Source organism: Bos taurus, chromosome 4 (genome assembly GCF_002263795.3).
Source record: "Bos taurus isolate L1 Dominette 01449 registration number 42190680 breed Hereford chromosome 4, ARS-UCD2.0, whole genome shotgun sequence".
Taxonomy (NCBI): Eukaryota; Metazoa; Chordata; class Mammalia; order Artiodactyla; family Bovidae; genus Bos; species Bos taurus.
The window spans coordinates 80,084,954-80,107,992 of record NC_037331.1 but is presented as its reverse complement, the minus strand read 5'-3'; the positions used below and the strand labels follow the sequence as shown (position 1 = coordinate 80,107,992).

General features: G+C 42.9%; 1 protein-coding gene across 2 annotated transcripts in view; it reads left to right on the top strand.

Moving 5' to 3' along the window:
* The window catches only part of SUGCT (succinyl-CoA:glutarate-CoA transferase), an 875,539-nt gene that overhangs the window by 820,977 nt on the left and 31,523 nt on the right, over positions 1-23,039 (top strand). Inside the window, exons 14-15 of one of the 2 annotated variants that reach the window (XR_009494109.1) lie at positions 10,440-10,559; positions 17,560-17,710. The gene's annotated coding sequence lies outside the window, so the exon portion shown is untranslated. The remainder of the gene's footprint in view (positions 1-10,439; positions 10,560-17,559; positions 17,711-23,039) is intronic. The other variant, XR_009494110.1, reaches the window with a different exon arrangement.

The window sequence follows — 23,039 nt, the reverse complement described above, 5'->3', positions numbered from 1 at the left end:
AATCCACAATTTTCTCTGGCCCAACACGGTTGCCTACATCCTTGACAACTTTTGCATTTTTGTTTTCATTTATCTCAGAAGTATTTTCTAATTTCCCAGGTGATGTCTTCTTTGCCCCATTGAATGTTTAAGATGCTGCTATTTTATGTCCACATATTTATATATTTTTCAAATGTATTTCTATTACTGATTTCTAATTTCATTTCATTGCATGGGATGTTATGTTTTATTTATTTCAATCCTTTTAAATTTTCTGTGACTCCTTTTATTGCCTATCATGATCTATCCTACAGAATTTCCTATGCACTCTTGAGTATAATATGTGTTCTGCTCATGTTGAGTGACATCTAGAGTTGTGTATTAGATCTAGTCACTTTCTAGTGCTTTTGAAATCTTCTATATCCTCATTATTCTTTGCAGTTGTTTTAACCATTATTGAAAGTGTTGTATCAAAGTCTCCAACCATTATTGATGAGTGGTATGTTCTTCCCTTTCATTATGTTAGTTTTTGTTTTATGTATTCTAAGGCTCTGATTGTATGTGCACATGTGTTTATAACTGCTGTGTCTTCTTGCTTATGTAGAGCAACATGTTCTACAGCAGATTTTTGCTGGAATAAAGAACAGCAGCAGGAATGTGAACTTTTATCCTAACCAGTATACAGCAGGACAGACTCTTGTCCTTTAGCCAGTGAAGCCTCCATTGTCATTTTGAAGACCTCAAAGAAATGACTAATGTTCTGCTATTCTGTGTTTGGCAAACTGCAGACATACCCTTAGGATGGTTTGCTTCTACAAAGCAACCCCATGGATGTCTTGGAGGTCCTGTGACATTGCACAAGTCTGAATGCCAAACAGAAAATAATTTTTATAGTTTATCTATTTGTTATAGTCATGCCATTCCTTCTACATAGGAAATTACCCATGTGGCTATATCTTTAAAAAAATTGCCACCCATGATCGCCTTCCAAAGTAGTTGCAAGATGGGTCACTAATGCAACATTTAGCAGATAACTTTCTCCCTCAGTCTATGATTCATGTCACTCACACTGGAATGTACCCCACAAACAGATTTGGTGTCAAATCTGGCAGTCACTCTGCTCCCCCAGAGACCTTTGATGCTTCATTGCCCAATCACTAGTGATGACCACTAGGTTCTAAGCTGTTAGATTCATGAGGTAGAAAAAACAACTACCCACAAAAGGGCATAGCACCTCATCTGCACTCCTTGCTTCAAAGGTTGCTTCTCATAGTGATCTTGGCCATTTCTTTGGAAGCTGAGACTTGAGGTATGTAGATTTTGTGTTCATGTCAGTCTTTTGTTCCTGTATGAATTTACTCTTGCAGCAGTCATTGTACATAATGGCATCAGTATTTGGAAGGAGGATCCCATTAGTGCCATCAAAAGGATGCTCCATTTTGCTTCCAGGTCCAGACAATGTTTGAAACCAGAGAAAGTCTTGCACAATACACAAGCATTCCAGATACTGCAAATACTTTTCAAGTGTCCATGAATCTAAGAGATGTTGGAAATTCAGAGGACTGAACTTTAATGGCACTAAAAAAAATTTTTAAGAGAAATATTGCAAATATATGGTGCATCAACTTGAAGAAATTTGGAGTGTCTTTTCCCACTTGTTCTTCTTCTAATCTTCCTCATGCCTCTAGATATTTTCTCCTTTTTATTTTATTTTAATTTGAGGGGTGGGGGCAATGCTTCATGGCCTGTGGGATCTTAGTTCCAAGTCTAGGGATCAAACCTGTACCCTCTGCAGTGGAAGCATGGAGTCCTAACCACTGGACCACCAAGGAATTTCCTTATTTTTTCTTAAATGAAATTTTCAGTATTACATTTCATTCTGTATGTATATATATATTCGTCCTTCCATACTAGCACGTTGTTTCTCCTCCAGAGCTTTAATGCATCAGTTCACAAACACATATATGTATTTGAGTGAGTATTCACAAGTCATATACATATCAACGGCAATATGACAAGTCATCTGAGCTGGCAGATCTAAAAAGTACTAACCTACCCTAAGGATTTTTGAAGTTGAATGTTTATTCTTGGAAGATTGGGACATTTTCTTAAGAAGGGAAAAATACTATGTACTCAGATGGTACGAGGAAATAGCAATCTCATGGTTTACTGTAACTGAATATGAATTCTCCTCACACCCCCCATACTCAGGTCACTTTCAATTACCTAGTGAAAAAACATTTAGAAATTCTTGAAAAATCTGGAATTGCAGAAGTTTCCTGGTGGGCTAGTGGTTGGGATTTCAGGATTTTACTGCTGTGGCCTGTGTTCAATCCCTGGGGTGAACTGAGATCCAACAAGCCATGTGGAATGCCCTCCCAACCCCCACAAAAGAAAAGTTTCAAATGGCTTCAAACTAGAGTAAAGGTTACCAAGTCTGAGGTGACTTTTTTCAAAGGCTGAACTTTTTTGTCTACAATTTCCCATGGACTCCCTCACTGAGGACTCCATTATTCCTACAGAACCTTGTCATCTGTCCCTTGCTTTTCTCCCTTGTTATGTCATCCCATTTCTTGGCCTTGTCTTCTGCTATGGTAATCTTCATTTCCTCATTTTATTGCTGAAGAGGCACTGGGGGCCTCAGAAAGCCCTGGCTCTTCTACATTTGCTTCAAATGCCATCAAACCTAAGATAGAACTGAGCTGGGGGCTTGCTGTCCCCTTTCCTCCAGTGGACAGTTGGTGTCTCCAGATCTTTCAAGTTGAATGACACCCAGTTCAATAGCTTCCTCCTCAAGAATTCCCAGCCTGTACTTTGTGGACCCCTTCAAAGACATATCACACACATGTGCACACATACAGATATACACAGACACACCGCAACACAAACAAACTCAAGAAAACAGCAAGTTTTGCCTGGGTGGCAGCAACTTGCATGGCTGCTGAGGAGTTCCAAGTTGAAAAGTCCATCATCGGTGTCATGGAAACAGAATGCTCTTCAATGGGAAATAGGTGGGTGACTTGGCCCTTCCTGGGCAGATCACACAATGGCTCCAGGTTGACTTTTGATAAGGAACATGGCAGAGTTCAGTGTGCTTGTTAGATAGAAATGCCACAGATCAGCTCCTGGAAAGTTTTCTACCCTAATCAGCCTCAGTCTGTTTATTTTCAAATCTACGTGTCGCTCTTTTAGGCAGGTTTCCAGAGGGATCATCTGGAGGTAAGTGTATTTCCAGCTTCCTCCCCTCCTAATAATGGCCAGGAAGAAACTGACCCAACCAAAGAAGTTGTACTTTAAGCCTCCACGGCACCTTTGCTGGAATTTTCCACAAGTTCCTTATTCTAAGTTGTACCATTTCAAATTGTACCTGATTCTTAATTATTTGAATGATTTCCACATGTATGATCACACTTGTTTCATTTTCAAGTATTTTGGTTCGTGCACCCAGAAGTAAGAGATGTTTTTAGCAGATATACATAAATATATTGTTGGCTGCCCAAGTACAGGCTGTCACCAGGCTGCTCAGCCCACGGAGCACAAATGTGTCCTTTCACAAATCAGCTTCTGATTTATGAGACGGAGATGTTCCTCATTGATTTTTACTTTTCCAAATGCAAGTAATGCATGGTCTACTCCAATATTAGGCTCTAATTAGATAGCTTTTTGACGTCAATTTTTTTCTCCACTTTTAGGGATATGTCTCTGGAATATGTCTCCAGGAACCTGAACAGCAGGATATACTTTCATGCCTACCTGGAGCCAATTTGTGCTGGGGAAAATTGTTTGTGTTGTTCTCCTTAAGGAGGGCTGTGTTAAATTAAATGGAACACTCCTTTCCAAATGTATTTACATACAAAATTTAATAATGTCAAATGGCACTCTACAGGATAAATATGGGGAGGTATTACTTGCATATACTGATAGCTTAGTTCAGCTCCTCTGGTTCTTTGTGATCCTTGGTGTATACTGGTTCTTTTCATTCTGGTAGGATATGTGCATCCAGGTGATCTAGAAGGTGTTCCAAACCATCAGGTTAGCAGTTTAAAATAAGTGAGGTCAAACCCAACAGCATTTTATGGTGTTCAATATTTTGACTCTTTGAGGAGATGTCAAGTATAAATTTAGTTCACAGTTGCATGAAACTGACGTACTCACCTAAGGGTAGCACCAGGAGAGATTTACTGGACTTGCTGAGAGCAACCTTGAAGTGATGTCTCCCAGCTCATTGAATGACAAATTGAACAAGGAGTATTAGGAATTCTGAGCAAGGTTTTCTTATTCTATGTAGTATTTCTCATTGTGAAGATATGAAAAGTCTTTTTAACTTTCCTATTTGCTTCCTATCAGTGAACCATCGAGAAATTGAAAAAGATTTGACTCACTATATTTGAATGAATATGGATTATTCTTGGTTGGGAAGGTCTTTGAGGGTGAAAAGAAAGTTCCATTTAGGTCAAAAGAATAGTGAATGAAGGGAAACAGAAAGAAACTTGCTAAAATTTAAACTTAATTTTAAACATTATATTATATCCTAAAATCAGATATATAGCCAATCTTTGTAGGGACTTCTAGGTTGACTGTGCTGACCAGTGAGAGGGCAGGCTCTGAGACACAGATTCTGGAGAGGGGTTGAGAAAGTCACCCTTTATCATAGGCACTAGTCTTCGTCTGCTTGGGACCCAGCCACCCCACATGACAAAGCTCACATTGTAAAATATTATCAACAGTGAGCAGCACTGGGTGAGCATGCTTTGTCCCCCAGAGATACCCCAATCTCAGTCTCTACAAACCCACAGAGATGATCCCAAATCATAGGCCCCAAGAATATACTCTTCTGTGATTGCAGAAGGTGCATACTTAATCCTTTATATACTGGAAATAACTTCCAATGAGAAGTTGTGTACATATTTACCCCTAGGGCCTAACTCCACGGGGAGTGGGAGAGTCCATGGCTGAGGAGTGGAACAGCTGCCCACCTGCAGCTTGGCTGAGGTGGTTAAATTTTTGTGGCCTAGAACAGGATTCTGCTTTCAACTACTTCATCACACGCCTGGTCCTCCACGGCCCCCACTGAAAAGGCTCCTGCAAACTACCTGTGATCTAGTCTCAGCAAGAGTGTCTAAAGGGTAAGCATTCCATTTGTGCTTCCACTAAAGTTGGGAAGACAGAAAGCTTCACACTTGAGTTTAAACAATGTCCTAAATTGGATTGTGTTTTAATGCTGTGCCCTTGATTTTTAAGGGGACTCTGTGTGGCATCTTTCCCTGTAGCTCCCATCACTCAGTGTTCCCCAGAAAGACCCTACCAGTGGGATTGCCTTGAGAAACTAATACAAGAAAAATACATTTGCTTCCCTGTAGAACTAGTACCTTTTTTCTTTGTTGTTCAGCCTCTCAGTCATGTTCAACCTTTGCAACCCCATGGACTGCAGCATGCCAGGCTTCTCTGTCCTTCACCATCTTCTAGAGCTTGCTTAAACTCATGCTCATTGAGTCAGTGATGCCATCCAACCATCTTGTCCTCTGTCGTCCCCTTCTCCTCCTGCCTTCAATCTTTCCCAGCATCAGGGTCTTTTCTAATGAGTCAGTTCTTTGCATCAGGTGGGCAAAGTATAGGAGTTTCAGCTTCAGCATCAGTCCTTCCAATGAATATTCAGGACTGATTTTCTTTAGGATGGACTGGTTTGATCTCCTTGCAGTCCAAGGGACTCTCAAGAGTCTTCTCCAACACCACAGTTCAAAAGCATTAAGTCTTTGGCACTCAGCCTTCTTAATGGTCCAACTCTCACATCCATGCATGACTACTGGAAAAATCGTAGCTTTGACTAGACAGACCTTTGTTGGCAAAGTACTGTCTCTGCTTTTAAATAAGCTGTCTAGGTTGGTCATAGCTTTTCTTCCAAGGAGCAAGTGTCTTTTAATTTCATGGCTGCAGTCACCATCTGCAGTGATTCTGGAGCCCAAGAAAATAAAGTCTCTTACTGTTTCCTTTGTTTCCCCATGTATTTACCATGAACTGATGGGACTGGATGCCATGATCTTAGCTTTCTGAATGTTGAGTTTTAAGCCAGCTTTTTCACTCTCCTCTTTAACTTTCATCATGAGGCTCTTTAGTTCCTCTTCAATTTCTGCCATAAGGGTGGTGTCATCTGCATATCTGAGGTTACTGATATTTCAACTAGCAATCTTGATCCAGCTTGTGCTTCATCCAGCCCAGCATTTCACATGATGTACTCTGCATATAAGTTAAATAAGCAGGGTGACAATATACAGCCTTAATGTACTACTTTCCCAACTTGGAACCAGTCTGTTGTTCCCTGTCTGGTTCTAACTGTTGCTTCTTGACCTGCATACAGATTTTTCAGGAGGCAGGTAAGGTGGTCTGGTATTTCCATCTCTTTTAAGAATTTTCCACACTTTGTTGCGATCTACACAGTCAAAGGCTTTGGTATAATCAGTAAAGCATAAGTTGATTATCTGCATATCTAAGGTTATTGATATTTATTCTGGCAATCTTGATTCCAGCTTGTGATTCATCCAGCCTTTCTTCTTATGGAATGATAAAGCTGTACTTCCCATTTTTGGCTTCGGCAACCTTGGGACTTAAAGCCTAATTTTTATGTGTGTAGCTGTATGAGTACATAAAGCCTGTGTATTTACATTCTTTTGTCATCTTTCCTTTTTTTCTTTCTCTTTTTCCTTCATGAATTTTAGTCCTACTGTCATCAATTACTCTGAGAAAGAGATGGAGGTACATCAAATAATGATTAAAAAGTAGAACAGTGTTCAGCAATTTTCAAAGTAAAGATTGTTTCACCTCAGCATGACTATTGGCCAATTTCTAATGACAACACTGTAAATCATGTTTATTGGTTATTGAACTAATTATGAATTGAGTTGTATATGGTGTATCTTTTAAAGTATTATATATACATATACACATTAAAACACAGAAAACAAATTCAAAAATACTTTTGTGATTTGATTTGTTTCAGGAATTTGTCAATTCTACTTCTTAAAGATAGATTAGACCCTTTAAAAAGAACTGATGTTGGAAAGAGATCCATGGTTTGGTGAAAGAGTTTCTGAAAGAAACAATGGAGAGAAAACATATGAAACCATTCTAGAAACTGTTTCAGTCTGTCTAGAGACGTTTAATGTAGCTGCTTATCTATAATCCAGAAAGATGAACTTGTGCATCCAGCAGATTTGGTAGTTCTTCCCTTCTGCCATCTTTTGGAAAGTTTGATGTTTACCATCCCATGATCCTGGACACGACCAAAAACTTGCTTCTCCAAGCTCAGTGTCTATAGAGCACAACTTAGGAGTTACTCAGACAATCTACATGTTGCCCAGTTGGGATAAGAATGGACATGCCTTGGGCAATCTCTCCTGTTACTGCCAAGTCCTGTGCTCTTTTTTCCTGTAACCACTGCTTCTGTACAGGTCAGAGAACAGTCTCATTGGCAGGGAAAATGTGCTGCCAGGCCTCCCAGGGGTGGGGATGTTATCCTTGTCACAGCTGGAAAACAGCAAGTTGAGCTTGGATCACAAAGTGTTATTGTAAGCCACCAAGTTCATGTGTAAGAAATGAGAGAATTGCAGAATCTCCACTGAATGACTAAGACAAGCACAGAACCCCTGAGTGCAGAGTGCATCTCATAAGAAACTGATAACCAGATCTGCTCACACCCACGTAATTAAAATAAAATCACCTCTTCCCCACTTCCCAATCTCATATTAATACAATCCCACCCTCAATCAAAATGAAGTCAATGATATACATGTATAAATTCCAGCTTTGCAGCTTTGACTATCCTTTCCCAAATGATGAGAATTGCTTGAAATAACAGTGATTTCTCAACTAGAAATACACTAAGTAACTATAAAATGTCACTCCCCAACTATTTCTTCCCTAATATAGAGGCTAAGACTGAAATCAAATGAAGAAAAATAAATATGACCCTTATTTCTAATTTGTGGGGTGCAGTTTAAATAATTTCAGTAGATTTCTATATAGCCTACCCATTTTTTTTCCCTCTCTCATGACCTAATGAAATTTCCAAACACACACTATTCTGTGAACAATGGACATGATAAGGGCTGGAACAAATTCTTCTTTCTGTCCATATCTTTGAGTCTTATTTACCTATTTCTGTGCAACTAGAATGAATGAAATAGGATAAGATAGATATCTCTGACATTTATGAAATAAATCCTTCTACAACAAACCATTTATAATACTCATAGACTAGGTCACAAACTGATCCATCCTCTTTATCTGCTCATAACTTTGGATCAAACAATGAAACTGAGTTTGCCGAGTCAGTGGTGAGAAGTGCTTCAAGATCAGTCTCCTGCTGTTGCCATGGCTGGGCTCAAACCAGGATGGCAGTTAGTTACCGTCAGTTAACCATGCTACTTCCATATGTGTGATCCGGCTGGTGGTTCTGGCTCAGGGTAGCTGAGGAACTGACCCAGTGTGGAGTCAAGACTTATTAGTTTCCAACCTTGATGAGACCATCTCAGAGGTGACGGGCAGATCCTGAGGCCAAAAGAGACATCAAGTAACAGAACAAAGTCCTCCAGGGCTTGTGAAGAAGAAAAGTAGTGCTGATCATAAGACAAAAGGCTGGGCTGGCTAAATGTAGCAAGAGGATGCATGATTCAGTGTTTGATAAATCAGGATGAAGGAATACAAAGCAAGGTGAGCAAAAGTGTTCTCAGAAGCAAAACCTCAAGTAACAAGAAGGCTGCTGCTGTTCCATCTTGGAGGGCTGTCTGCCATAGACCCGCTGCAGTACATGGGAAGATTCCCACTTTGAGAGCCGCCAATACCTGAAAAGCCTAAGGGAGTTTAAAGCCCTCCTCGTGAGCCTCTCCAGTGGCCTGATTTTGGTCCTGTGGGTCCTGAGTGACCCCTAGAGACCCAGCCCCTTCCAGCAGCACCCCGTTATGTCTTCCTTCCTGCTCTAACCAGCTGAGAGGCCAGCTAAGGGCAATGCCAGTGTCAAGATGGCTTGTTCTGCTCCTGACTTAACAGAAAGCCCTGTAAATACCACTGGTACTAGGCTGTTGCAGAGCCTTTCTTGGCAAAAACCCTTGTGCTAGAAATGGTTCATCAAGTCTTATCACAGGATCTGTCTCAATGTTTTAACATATGTATACCGATGGCTGATTCATGTCGATATTTTGCAGAAAATAACAAAATTCTATAAAGCAATTATTCTTCAATTAAAAAATTTAAAAAATACATAGCAACAAAAAGACTTAAAAAGCAGAAAACAACCTATTGGGAAACACTGTAATGCAATGCCCTGCTTCAGATAAGGGATCATCCCAAAGAAATAAATAAAAGTGCAAAGTGTTAGTCACTCAGTCATGTCCAACTCTTTGGGACTCCATGGACAGTAGCCCACCAGGCTCCTCTGTCCATAGAATTTTCCATGCAAAAATACAGGAGTAGGTTGCCATTAGAAGATTCCATTCTCCAGGGGATCTTCCCTACTTAGGAATCAAACCTGGGTCTCCTGCATTGCAGATAGATTCTTTACCACCTGAGCCACCAGGGAAGCCCCTTTAGAATCCAATCCCAGGTAATAAATCTTCAGTAGAATCTAAACCTGTTGCTTAGTTTCAGGTCCACATCTTATTGGATCAGTCATTCTGTTTAAAGGTTTTTGTTTGCTTTATTTTCTGCATCTGCTTTGATTTGCCTGAGTTAACACTGATTTTTATCTTTGATTGTTTTCATTAATAAATTACTGAAAAGGCTTAAAGCACTTTAGTATGCCCAGTTCCTAAGATAATATTATAAAGCATAGTTATGCTGTTTCAGGGTTAGTTATTCCCAATGGCTTTTGTCCCAGGGATATGGACTTAAAGGCTTTCTCCCTCCAATGGTGGCAGAGGGGTGCTGCTCTGTGTCAGACAGAAACAAGTATTTCTGGAGCATGATCCTTTGTAGGTAAGAATCAACTGATTCATTCCTTTCTGGGCAACAAAATACTGATGGCAACACACTGAGTCTGTCAGGTGGGTTCTTAATTTAGAACTTTTCAGAATTAAGATTTGATAGTGGGATCTTCCCTGGTGGCTCAGTGGTAAAGAATCCACTTGCCAATGCAGGAGACACAGGTTCAATCCCTGATCTGGGAAGATCCCCCATGCTGCTGAGCAACTAAGCCCGTGGGCCACAATGATTGAGCCTGTGTTCCAGAGCCTGGGTGTTGCAATTACTGAAGATCCTGTGCCCTAGAGCCCATGCTCTGCCACAAGAGAAGTCACCTCAGTGAGAAGGCATAACACTGCGACTAGAGAAAAGCCCACTCAGCAATGACAATCCAGCATAGCCCCAAATAACTAAATCTTAAAAATTTATTTTTAAAAAAAGATTTGATAGTATGAGTGAACTCAGGCACTGAAGTTTTAACTGTATTTTTTTTTTTCCTTTTCATGTAGGTACTCTTTTTGTGCCCAGTGTAGACTAGATGTGGATGATACAAATATAAAATGTGGTTTCTGCCCTCAGAGAACTCACAAGCTACTAGGGGAGAAAGTCTCAGATAAAAGCACGGGATGGTAAGTATTTTGATGAATTTGCCTACGATGGCATTGGACTCTGAGGAAGCAGTTCTGACACACTTCCTGGAGAGCTGAATCTTGAAATAAGCATTTGCCTGATGGGTTTAGGGTAATGGATTCCATAAAGAAGGGCAAGGAATCAAAAGGAACAAATCGGGAGGGCTGGTTGAGGGGGACAGCATCAAAGAAGCTTGGTGACACTGCAGGAGCTGGTGGTGCTTCCTTTTGCTGGTATTTGAGAGGCTCTAAAGTATTTGCAGCAGAAGAGTGACATGTTCTGATTTGTGGGCTTTTTTTTTTTTTTTTTTTTTAAGAAAAAATAATGTGGCAGCAGAGTTGTATATGGGTTCAGAGATGTGGAAGGGAGACAGAGACCAGTTTAAAGATGAGTGCAATCTCCAGAAAGATGCTGGGGAGGACCAAGATCAGGCCAAAGCAGGGAGACAAGCTGGAAGGGGGGCATCCGAGAGATTTAAAAAGGATTCATGTAGACATGAGTTGGCAAGACTGAAGGCTAACTCTCAGACTTTGTGGATGAATTCTGGTACAACTCATTGTAGTGGCAGATCATCTTTTTAAATTACAGCTTTATTGAGGTATAACTGACATATAAAATTATAAGATATTTAATGTGTACGTTGTGATTTGAATCATGTATACATTGTGCAAGGGCTCCCCTCATCTAGTTAATGTACATACCCATCACTTCCTTCTTTGTGTGAGAACATGATACAGTGATATCCACCAGATATCCTCAGACCTTATTCATCTATAGCTCAAGTCTTACCAGCCTCTCTCTATTTCTTGCAAACTCCTAGCCCCTGCAACCACTTTTCTACTGTCTGTTTCTATGAGTTTGACTTTTAAAAAAACCCACATACAGGTGATATCATGCAGCATTTGCTTTTCCCTGTCTGTATTATTTCACTTAGCATAATGTGCTGAGGAATTGATGCTTTCAAATTGTGGTGCTGGAGAAGACTCTTGAGAGTCCCTAGAACTGCAAGGAGATCAATCCTGTCAATCCTAAAGGAAATCAACCCTAAATGCTCATTGGAAGGACTGATGCTGAAGCTGAAGCTCCAATACTTTGGCCACTTGATGCAAAGAGCCGACTCATTGGAAAAGAATCCAGTGCTGGGAAAGATTGAAGGCAAAAGGAGAAGGGGGCAGCAGAGGATAAGATGGTTGGATGGCATCACTGATTCAATGGATATGAATCTGAGCAAACCCTGGGAGACAGTGAAGGACAAGGGAACCTGGCGTGCTGCAGTCCATGGCATCACAAAGAGATGGACACGACTTAGTGACTGAACAACAACAACAACAACAAATGCTCTCAAGTGCTCTTTTCACTCAAAAATATACTGTTTTATTATTTTCATGTCAATCAATATGCACCCTGAAGTCATTTAAAATGCCTGCACCATTCTTTGGGTACATGTATACCATAATTACTCTAATCATTTTCTACTTGGAGATCATTTAGCTTCATAGCTTTTACTAAACAATGCTGTCTTAAGTGTCAGGTTTGGAACTTGATTTTACTCACTTACCAGCTCAGAAGTAAACCTGTTGCTGTGTTGTGGATGCTGGCAGAAGACACAAGACACCTGGATCAGAGACAAGGGACTTTATTACCTATATCACCAGAGACAGCAGAAGCATCAGCATGTCACTGGTTCTACTGGCCCTCTGGAATGCTAAGAAAAGAAGTAATTCCATGGACCCAGATGGATGCTGTGAATGCAGTAGGTTGGCATTGCGGCTGACGAATATCGGGCTTTGGGAATCTACTTCTGCTGTGTAAGCAGTAGGAAAGCCCTCTCTGTCCCAGGAGAAGACATTACCTCATCCTTCAAGGTCACTTGCTTTAAGCACTATTCTGAGACATGGCCTGAGTAAAGAAATAGGATGCTGCATTCTTGGCATATCCAGCAAGGTGTGTAGGAATACAAGAGAACCATGAAGGACTATCTCTGAACAATAACCATCCTTTCCTATACATTTGAAAATATCTTTAGGAGGGAATTCCCTGGAGCAAAGTGTTTTTAACTCGTTGCTTTCACTGCTGAAGGCCCCGGGCTCAATCCTTCGATGGAGAACTAAAATCCCGCAAACCATATGGCCAAAAAGAAAAAAAAAATGTAAAAATATCTTTAGGATAAATGGAAAGGACTGGAGTTACCCAACCAAAGAGTTTATACTTCTGTAGACATTCTGTACCTGTTACTAGATGACTGTCTAGAAAGTTCCTCTTGCAGGTTTGCTTTCTCAGTTATGTTCTAGAAAATGACCATTGTTGTTCCTTTGCTGGCTCAGGAATGACATTTTTCATGTGAGCGTGCAGGCCCATGGTGGTGTTCTCTGCTTTTCTGGGGATATGTCTCATTTGAGCCAACAGGGTATTTTAGCGGAGCCATTTCCTGATTGGTGTCAAGCTGAAAACAGATCGCTTGCCTCAGGTTGGTGGGAACAGGAATGCTAAGATAAGCAACAGCCTGGCCTCCGCTTCCCACTGGCCTCCCCACCCACCCTCCCAACCTACAGCAGGTCATGTCTCTTCCTTTTCTGGAGCCCCAGGTCCTTGTTTTCTCATTTGATCTCACACTACAGACAGGTGGTACTTTGTGTCTGTGCTTGTAGGTGAATTTTAATGACATTTCAAGGTATCCTGAAAAAACAAAATACTTCTTTGGATTGCTTTTGTCAAATAATAAAATTATTTGACATAAGTCTCATTGAAACCAGATGTGGAAATATGTAATTCTTACTTTTTTACTATCCTTCCCTGGGGCTCTTGGCTTATGCCAATCTGAATTTTGATGTTGAAAGCCTCAGGGCTCTCTTTTTTTTTCCAGGTGTGTTGTCTTTCATATATTGGAAAACTCTGGGAGAGGACCCTTGAGCAGTAGCTCACACTGTTAAGCGCAAGACTGAACCATCAGAGATTTAAATCAGGAGGGGAGATTGGTTCTTGGATCAAGTCCTCTCCTGGACTAGGACTTGGGCAGGCATCCTGGTAGTGGCAGGAGTCAGTGGTTTGGGGCTTGGGAAGCTCTTTTTAATTTTTTTAATAGATTTATTCATTTATTCATGGCTGTGCTGAGTCTTCATTGCCATGTGAGGGCTTTCTCAAGTTGCAGCAAGTAGGGGCTGCTTTTGGGTGAGGCGCAGAGGCTCTTACTGCAGCGGCTTCTCTTGTGGAGCACGGGTGCTAGGGCATGTGGGCCTCAGTACCTGTGGCCCATGGACTCAGTGATTGTGGGACACGGGCTTAGTTGCCCTGCAGCATGTGGGATCCTAGTTCCCAGGCCAAGGATTGAAACTGTGTCCCCTGCACTGGCAGTCCAAAACTTAGCCACTGGACCACCAGAGAAGTCCCTGAAACTCTGCTTTTATCACAGACTTTTTGGTGTATTCACTTCTTTTGGGTTTCCTCTTCTGTTAAACAATGCCCCGACGGCTCAGCAGTAAAGAATCCACCTGCAGTGCAAGAGACACGGGTTCAATGCCTAGGTCAGGAAGATCCCCTGGAGGAGGAAATGGCAAACCCCTCCAGTATTCTTGCCTGGAAAATCCCATGGACAGAGGAGTCTGGTGGGTTACATTTGATGGTGTCGCAAAGAGTAGGACACGACTGAGCACTCACACCCTTCTGTTAAATGAGAATGCAAATCTCTGATGCTGACCTCAGTTAGAGAACCACCTGGAAAGCCCTGGATTTTACTTACATGTGTAAGACCCAAGTAGATCCCCAGGCATATTTTCTATCCCACGGGAGCCTCTCTCCTTTATCTACACCCCTTACCCCAACCAGTGGCTCGCCATTTTCTCCACGTGCATCCTGGTGTTGGGAGCACATCCTTTGAAATACCCATTGGCCAGATGTGGGATCTGCTTGATATGGATAAGCTGGGTGCTCTGCAGGGGGAGACCCTGAGTGCTGTGCCCTCCAGGTGCTTGAATTTTGCCGCCTACCAGGGAAGCACATCCTTTTCTACTAGGATGTTTGAAGGAAAAGTCTGTAGTACCTAAAGAGCCATGTTTGAAGAAGACTGGCCCTAATTTTCTTCTGATTTTGTGATGTCTGTAAGGAGTGTCCTGCAGGCAGGAAGATTCAGTCATTGTTATGGTCTCAATGTTCATGTTTCCCAGCCCCACAATATTCATACATGAAAGCCCCAACTCCCAGTGTGACTGGATTTGGAAACAGGGCCTGAGAAGAGGTGACAAAGGTTAAATGAGTTCAAACAGCAGGGCCCTAATCTGACAAGGTTGGCGCCTTCATAAGAAGAAGAGGATATACCAGTCTTTTCTCTCTCCGCCATGTGAGGCCATGGCAGAAAAGCATCTGTCACAAAGTTCTCAGCAGTACTCTAACCTGCCGGACCTTGATCTTGGACTTCTAGCATTCAGAACTGTGAGAAAAGACATTTCCGTTATTGAAGCCACACAGGCTGTGGAATTTTGTTATGGCAACTGAAGCAGATAGACAAAGCTGTGTAAGCACTCCAGAAGCAGCCACCATGACTGGGCAGGAGGGAATCCAGTCACTTTCCAAGACTGGCATTTCACTCTGACTGATTTAAAACCCGTCTTTTCAGATTGCTTTTTGGGAGAACACAAATGCTAGGAGAACCAAAAAAAAAAAAAAAAAGCTGAGGATGTGGGCTTGGATTTTTTATTCTTAGCTGTGCTGAGGTATTTTTCCATCTTTCTATGAAATGTGTGCAGATCCCAACAATCCAAATGCTCATCACATTTTATAGGCAGCACTTGCTGAATCATCTGCCTTGAGATCTCTACATCAAAGTTTTCTGAAAGCAGATAAATCATATTTACCATGAATCCATGCACCTGGCATGACTATCTGCGGCCAGTAAGAAGATTAGCTGCAAGATGAATAAATCCACAAATGAATGAATGAGTAGTAAATGGAATGTTGCTGTTCAGTTGCTCAGTCATGTCTGACTCTTTGTGACCCCATGGATGGTACCACACCAGGCTTACCTTTCCTTCACTATTTCCCAGAGTTTGCTCAAACTCACATCTGTTGAGTCTGTGATGTCATCTTGCCATCTTATCCTGCTACTCCTTTCTCCTCTTGCTCTCAATCTTTCCCAGCATCAGGGTCTTTTCCAATGACTCTTGACTATAACGTCTGGTCAGTTTTCCAGATCATTCCATGTTTCTTCTATGCTTGCAGTAACCTTCTTCACCCAAGGTTTTCTATATGTTTCTTTTCAAATAACCTAAAGAAGCTGATTGGGATACTTTTATCGAGTTCCAGTCTGTAAGGGGATGAAAATTTAGAAGTAGCAACTCAAGGACCATCCTTCTTAAATATAAAGTATGTTCCTTCTTAAATATAAAGTATATAGATGGCTTCCTTGGGCTCCATGCCAAAGTTGAGATGTTCAGATCATTTAAGTCTGTTTCACAGGCTTAAAAGAAGTCAAGTACCCATTAGTTCTAAGCTCAAGAAGCTGCTTCTTCTGTCTGCCAATATCAGAATGCCCAACTCACAGGGTAGTGAACCAGTAGTTGTATTTTCCTTTCTCTATGTTACAAAGTCTAAGGTGGGATGTCCAGGGCTGATATCCTAATTCAGTGATCTTTTAGCTCTGTAGCCTTTTTAAAAAATGTTTTCCAGATGGTTTTAGCCCTTCCATGCATAACATCTGCTTTCCAGTCAGCGAGGAATTGGAAGAGCACATCTTTGCCTCTTTATTTTGGATCCCGTAATCCAGCCCAGGGAGTGGTGCGTTCACCTCCTTGGCCAGAACTCCAGTGTACAGCTCCCCTTAGACACCAGGCTGAGAGGAAGGCGAGGAAGGACTTGGTGGAGGAAGTGTGTTGACTGAACCAACCTCCCCTGTATTCTACACCATCTCGAGGAAGAAGAGGGAGCTTTCAGAGAATCCCAGACAAGACTGAGAGATAGGGAAATAGGAGTGGCTTCTGAGAGTCATCAACCAAAGATTCTGGGCATTCCCTTCTCAGCCTTAAATAAACTCCACGGAGGCCCAAGTCTGTGTCACCTTGTTCCAGTCTAAATAGCCAATCCAGGATGAGGCCTTCTTCCCAATGTAGGTCAATCGGCTGAGGGTCAGGTTGGAACAGTTCATTGGTGGGGGTGAGGAGTTATGCAATGAACTGATGGCTATTTTCAGAGAAGGAAGGTCATGTTGAATCAGGAAGCCAGGAGGTCTACCTAACCTTGAGGGGCTGAATGGGAACGGCAAGCAGACTCTTCTAAGATTTCCTCTTGTCAGCCCTCATTAGCCTCCTGAGATGGTTTTAGGGACCTTGAAGAACAGAGCTCTAGTCTTAGCACCCCAAAACACGTGCACATCCTAGCTCTGGCCAATGACTTTGGGCAAATTATTCCTTAGATCTCTGTTACCTCCCCTGTGAAGTAAGTTATATCCTGGAAATAACGATGGAGCATAATCACACTCTAACAAGCCTAAAGCTTTGTGGACAGAGAAGGTGTTCTGATTTCTAGAACAGTACACTCCTCACCAGCCATGTCCTCTTTCAGGAATGGTTGGGGAGAGATAAGTGTGTGTACAGAGCAGGCGTCTGCTGGAACCAAGAGCCAGGTCTCATTGTTTGTAACATATGTGAATAGAGAAGGTAAAACCTCATGTCTCCCGGCTCACTGGAGCTCACACAGAACCCAAAGGGTTAAAGCAACTTTCCAAGGAGCTACACACAAAAGTCTCTAAGAGGCTGTCCAGTAAGATAGTCAGTCGAGCACACTACATTCAATGAGGTCATGGTCCCACGTGCATCCTCTTCTCCTTGGGAGAAGGTATATAAAATATAAATAAATGATCAGGTTACAGAATGAACTCTGAATGACCAATTTTGGTTCAAGTAAAGGCCTTCTCCTGCCTCACCATTCTCCAACGATAAATCTTTCAGCAGCAGGTTGATCCCTCTCAGAAACAGACCGTCTAGCAATGTTTCCACCTTCTGCCCCTGTTAGGATGGAGTGAGTGCGAGATGGGGGCCTGGACACACACACAACCCGCCGCAGACTCACGCCTGGAACAGCTTTCCTCTTTCAAGGGCTGACTGGTTGATACTCTGGCTGCTGCTGGGAGCGAGAGAAGAGAGAACAGGTTACAACATCACTGGTAACAACAATTGCAAGAACCATCTGCAGAAGGGAGCCATGGATCTGACTTCCAGGGGATAAAGCTCTGAGGTTGGAGGGACCAGGCTGAGCTCTACTATCAGAAAGACTGGCATTGTCCCTGCTAAGGCTTCCATCCTCTTAGTTTTCCCTGGGGGTAGATGATTTAAAGGTTGTTCTGAGTCTTTGCAAATTCATAACACAAGGTGAATGTGTTCATTTCTCCCAGGTCTATCTGTGCCCACAGGAAAAGTAACATGAGGAAAGGAGGGCATCAGTGTTTCTCAAGGGATGCTGTGGTGACAAGATGCTCAGGGTTGAAGGGGAGGGCAGAGGAGGACCCAAATTTATGAAAGTGCTACTCTGACCAGACATAGAGGCCACTCCTCCCAATGGGGATGCTGTTTTTGATCAACAACTGGGAAAAGGTTATTCTCCTTTGTCGTGTCTCTCTGGTTCCCTTGGTGTATGCTTTCCCTCCAAGTTACATAGGGCCAGATCACGTTAAAGTGACCAGTGCATCTCGACAAAGCGCCACTGACTCCCGCCTTTGTGGGAGGCTTCAGGGTTGGCTGATGCGCTTCTGTGATACAGAGGCTGCCTCTGTGGCCTAATGAGCTGGCCACTTAACCTTTAAACCTCAGCCATCCATGTCCTCAATTTCTTTCATATCCTTGCGCCTGTCCCTTGGCTTGCTGGTCTGCACTCCTTTGCATTATTGACAAGGTCCTGGATGGCCCCTACTGTGTCTTTGTATGAATTACCAAAGGCTCCCAGCTCTTGGCAGACAAACTAGACAGCATCCCTCTTCAGACTGAGGCAGTTGAGCCAGGGCACGTGGCGGCACATGGCATGCAGACTGGTCCTCAGCCCCAGGTGCACCCCTCCACTGCACGTGGATGCAGGCGTGACTCTGATTGGCAGCAACACCTTTCTGTTTGCCTCCAGCCAGAGTGTCACAGAGGGGTTGGCCACGGGGCAAGCCAGGCCGCGCTCACTCTCCAGGCTCCTTTGACTCTGGCATCAGGGGACTGCTGGATCCTGGCATGAACAGGGGCAGCTCAGCTCTTGCCACAGAGATTTTCATCTCATTTATTCACTTAACAAATACTCAATGAACATCTTCTAAGAGCCAGACATGTGTAAGGTGCTGCGGGCATCAGGGGGACACCAGGAAAAATGTGATCCTCATGGACGTCAGAGTCTAGGTGGGTGACACGCAGTGTGATCTTACCATGCACCCATGCAGAGGAATTTATGGCTGCAGTGCTGAGAGAAGCAAGAAGTGAGAGTTGGGTTGCAGTATTTGTAGTAAGACCAGAAGGATATGACTAAACCAAGGTCAAGAGGAGGAGCAGTCCAGCCTGGAAGAAAGAAAATTATATATATGTCAAGGCTGCGAGGCAGGGTAGACACCCTCCAGGAACCAACGGGAGAGGGTGTGGAAGGAACAAAGCTAGAGAAGGAGAGAAGTCATGGGATGAGGGTCTTGAAACGCACACAAGATAGGTGTGGCTGGCAGGCAGAGGCTTTCCAGTCACAGTCTTCAAGTAGAGGCAAGACTGAGAGGCTTTAAGCAGGAAACTGAGGCGACTCAGTTTGGGATTCATGAAGATGGTGTGACAGACATCTCTTGTTGCCAGAAGCCGTGCTACCTGCCTGATTTGGCCCCATGATAAACACCTGCCCCTTGACTGGTGGCACACACCTTTCCTTCATTACCCCTCACCCTGCCACACATTTTCCATAATGGTCCTTCACCCCTGTCTCCACAAAATGCTAAACTCCACATCTGCATGGGCACCTTCTTGACTTGGTTTCCCCCTCAGCACTTCCCATGTTCATTCTTGGGACCCTTTTTCCCTTGGGACCCTTTTTTCCTGTTGTAAGAAGTGTGGTTCCAGTCACACCATCTTATAACCATATGCCAACTCCTTACCAAGATTCAAATCTGGCTGCCACATACCTGTGAACCTGGTCTATTGTACCTGTTAATCTAAAGACCAGGAATGCTGTTGCAGATCCTTTACCTTACACATATATATGTGTTTGTGTTTTCTCCAAGTGCTCCATACTTAGCAGACCACAGAAGGTCAGAGTACGGTGGTCTGATGAGCTGCTTGGAGTGTGCGTCATCAGTGGACCCTACTGGATTCGCAGCAGCCATGTGGTCCCCTTGGGGGCCAGGCTGCATCTGGTGAAACCTCATTTCAGCATAGGTGTTGGTGACATGGTCGAGTCCTGTAGTGAGAGATTCAGTTGCTCCTTCCCTTGGTGTCTGGTCTACACTGCCTCATGCAGGGAAAGGTGGGGGATTTCTGTCTAGCCACTTAGAGACAGAAGGAAGAATAAATTCCAGCACCTGGAACCTTCAATCAAGTCACACTTATCTCTATCCCTTGGTATAAGTGAAAAGTTGGAGACAGAAATATACTTTAAGAAAGGAACAAGTGTGCTTCCTGGAGATCTTTTGGCAAAAAGGGCTATTGAAGGTGTAGTGTAGTTGGTCAAGGGAAAAATCCTCCAATCAGACTTTTTGATTCAAATTCCAACCTTATCATTTCCTAGGTATGTGTCTTAGTCTGCTGGGGCAGCCTTATCAAAAATAGCTGATTCACTTTGCTGTACAGTAGAAACCAACACAACATTGTAAAGCAACTATACCCCAATAAAATTTTTTTTAAAAAGAAAAAATATATAAAAAGAAGAAAATGGATAGTAATGTATGGTAAACAGCAACAGTGTATTTCTCACAGTTCTGAGATCAGGGTGTCAGTGTGGACAGGTTTGGTGAAGGTTTTCTTCCTGGCTTATAGGTGGCTGCATTCTCTTTGTGTGCTCACAAGAAAGAGAGAGAGAGAGAGAACACGTGCTGTAACATGTCTTCTTGCAAGGGCACTAATTCCATCACAAGGGCCTTATCCTCATGACCTCATATAACCCTAACTGCCTACGAAAGACCTTATCTCCAAACACCATCACATTGGGGTAAAGGCTTTAACATGTGAATTTTAGGGGGACACAAACATTCAGTCTGTGATATTCTGTCCCAGCCCCTCAAAATAGCCCCTTTCACCTGCAAAATACATTGTTTCCACCTCAATAGCCCCCTTAACTTGTTCCAGTGTCAACTTCAAAGTCTTATATCCAAAGTCTCATCTAAATGTCAGTTAAACCAGATACAGGTGAGATGCCAGGCATGATTCATATTGACACAAAATTTTGCCGTCTGAACCTGTGAAACCAGACAAATTCTGTGCATCCACAGTACAGGGTGGGACAGGAAAAAGCTAGACATTCCCATTTCAAAAGGAAGAAATCAGAATGAAGAAAGGGGTGACAGGTCCCAAACAAGTTCAAAACCCAGCAAGGCCAATCCATCAGATCTTAAATCTCAAGACCTCTTTGGTTTGGTGCTTCACTCCCCAGCCCACTGGAGAAGCAGCATCTACGTGGATCAGGAGGGTAACCCCATTCACGTGGCAGTCTGTGAGGGCATGGGTGGGTGGCCATCCTGATCTTTGAGACTGACACAGAGCCAGCCTTCCCCCCCGCAGGACAATATGACGTGACATTGTACCTATTGAAATTAAGCAACCTCATTGGGCTCATCTGCAATGGAGCAAGTAATGCTACCTGCATTAGAAGCACATTTGCAAACAGAAATAAAGAATTGGGATTGACATACATACACTGTTAAAACTATGTATAAAAGACATAACTAATGAGAACCTACTGTATAGCTTAGGGAACCCAACGCAATGCTCTGTGATGACCTAAATGGAAAGGAAATCCAAAAAAGAGGGGATTTTTATATATGTGGACTTCCCAGGTGGCTCAGTGGTAAAGAATCCACTGGTCAGGGGAGGAGACAGGAGACACAAGTTCAATCCCTGGGTCAGGAAGATCCCCTGGAGAAGGAAATGGCAACCCACTCCAGTATTCTTGCCTGGAAAATCAGGTGGGCAGAGGAGCCTGGAGGGCTACAGTCCATTGGATTGCAAAGCCTATCTTGATTGAGCACATGCACACACACACACACACACACACGTATATATATGTATACGTGTGGCTGATTCATTTTGCTGTACAGTAGAAACTAACACAACATTGTAAAGCAACTATACCCCAATAAACTTTTTTTTAAGAAAAAAAAATGCATATTCCAGGCCCCCGCAAAAAGCACCAGAGCAGCTCCAATTGGGCAAGAGGCCCAGGGATCTGCATTTTTAACTAGAGCTTCCGATCATTCTGATGTACCCTGGATGCTGAGAATCACTGCCACCAGGGAACTCAGCACAGGATACTGAGTCATTATTTCCCTGCCTTTGTTTCATTAAATTTATTTGTATGCGCTTTAATGTTATTACCCATTTGAGTTTCTGTTAGCATTTTATCCCTCCTGAGTTCCTCTAGTTGTATATCTTTTTCCTTCAGGGTGGGGTTCAGGGCAGTTTTCTGCTTTGGCTGATGCTTGTGGTCCAAGACTTCTTTGCCCCCTCTAGCTTGTTTACTGCTACTGACCACATCATCCCCTCGCTACCCTCAATCATAACAGACAGTCCTGCCCACTCCCTCCTGATTTATCCTGTATTATGTTACCTTCTTACCCTCCTCCACCTCAACCCCCCCTGCTCTTTGGCGATTTAAGGAGCTGTTTTTATTGTTTCTAGAGCCAACACATCTGTCATATATTTCCCTCAAACTTAAAAACATCGGAAAATCACTGGTTACTTAGCACCAAGTGAAGCCTGCGCTAGATGACCATCTCTTCTGTAACTGGCTGTCCCTGTGCTACACAGTAGGTCCTTATTAGTTATCTAGTTTGTATATAGTAGTGTGTATATGTCAATCCCAGTCTCTCATTTTTGTAGACTAAGCTTTCTCCACAAACACAGAAAATTAAACTGTGATTGTAATTGAGGAAACGAGGTAACACAAAGCGTGTTAAGGGTGGACGGTGAATAGATTGGAAAGAATTGGTCTGCTATTATTGGAATTATAGGGATAATGAAAGTCTTACTATTTAGAAATAGAAATCAAGTTGATTTAACCTAAACAAATGAAGGATTTGCTGGAAAAGTTCAGAGAGCTCCCAGAAACATCAAACACAGAGCACATGCAGGAACCAAAGGGGCCTGGGCAGCCGATCCTCCTGCAGAAAGTGGGCAGGGCAGGAACCTGGTCGGGTGCTGGGTGGTGTCCCTGTAGCTGGTCACTTCTAGATTCAGAGCCTCAGGCAGAGGTTCTGATTGATTGAGTTCTATCATGTGTCCTGTGTCCACTCCTCCCTTCCCCCAGCAGGGAGGGACCTTCCCTTAGAACCTCCT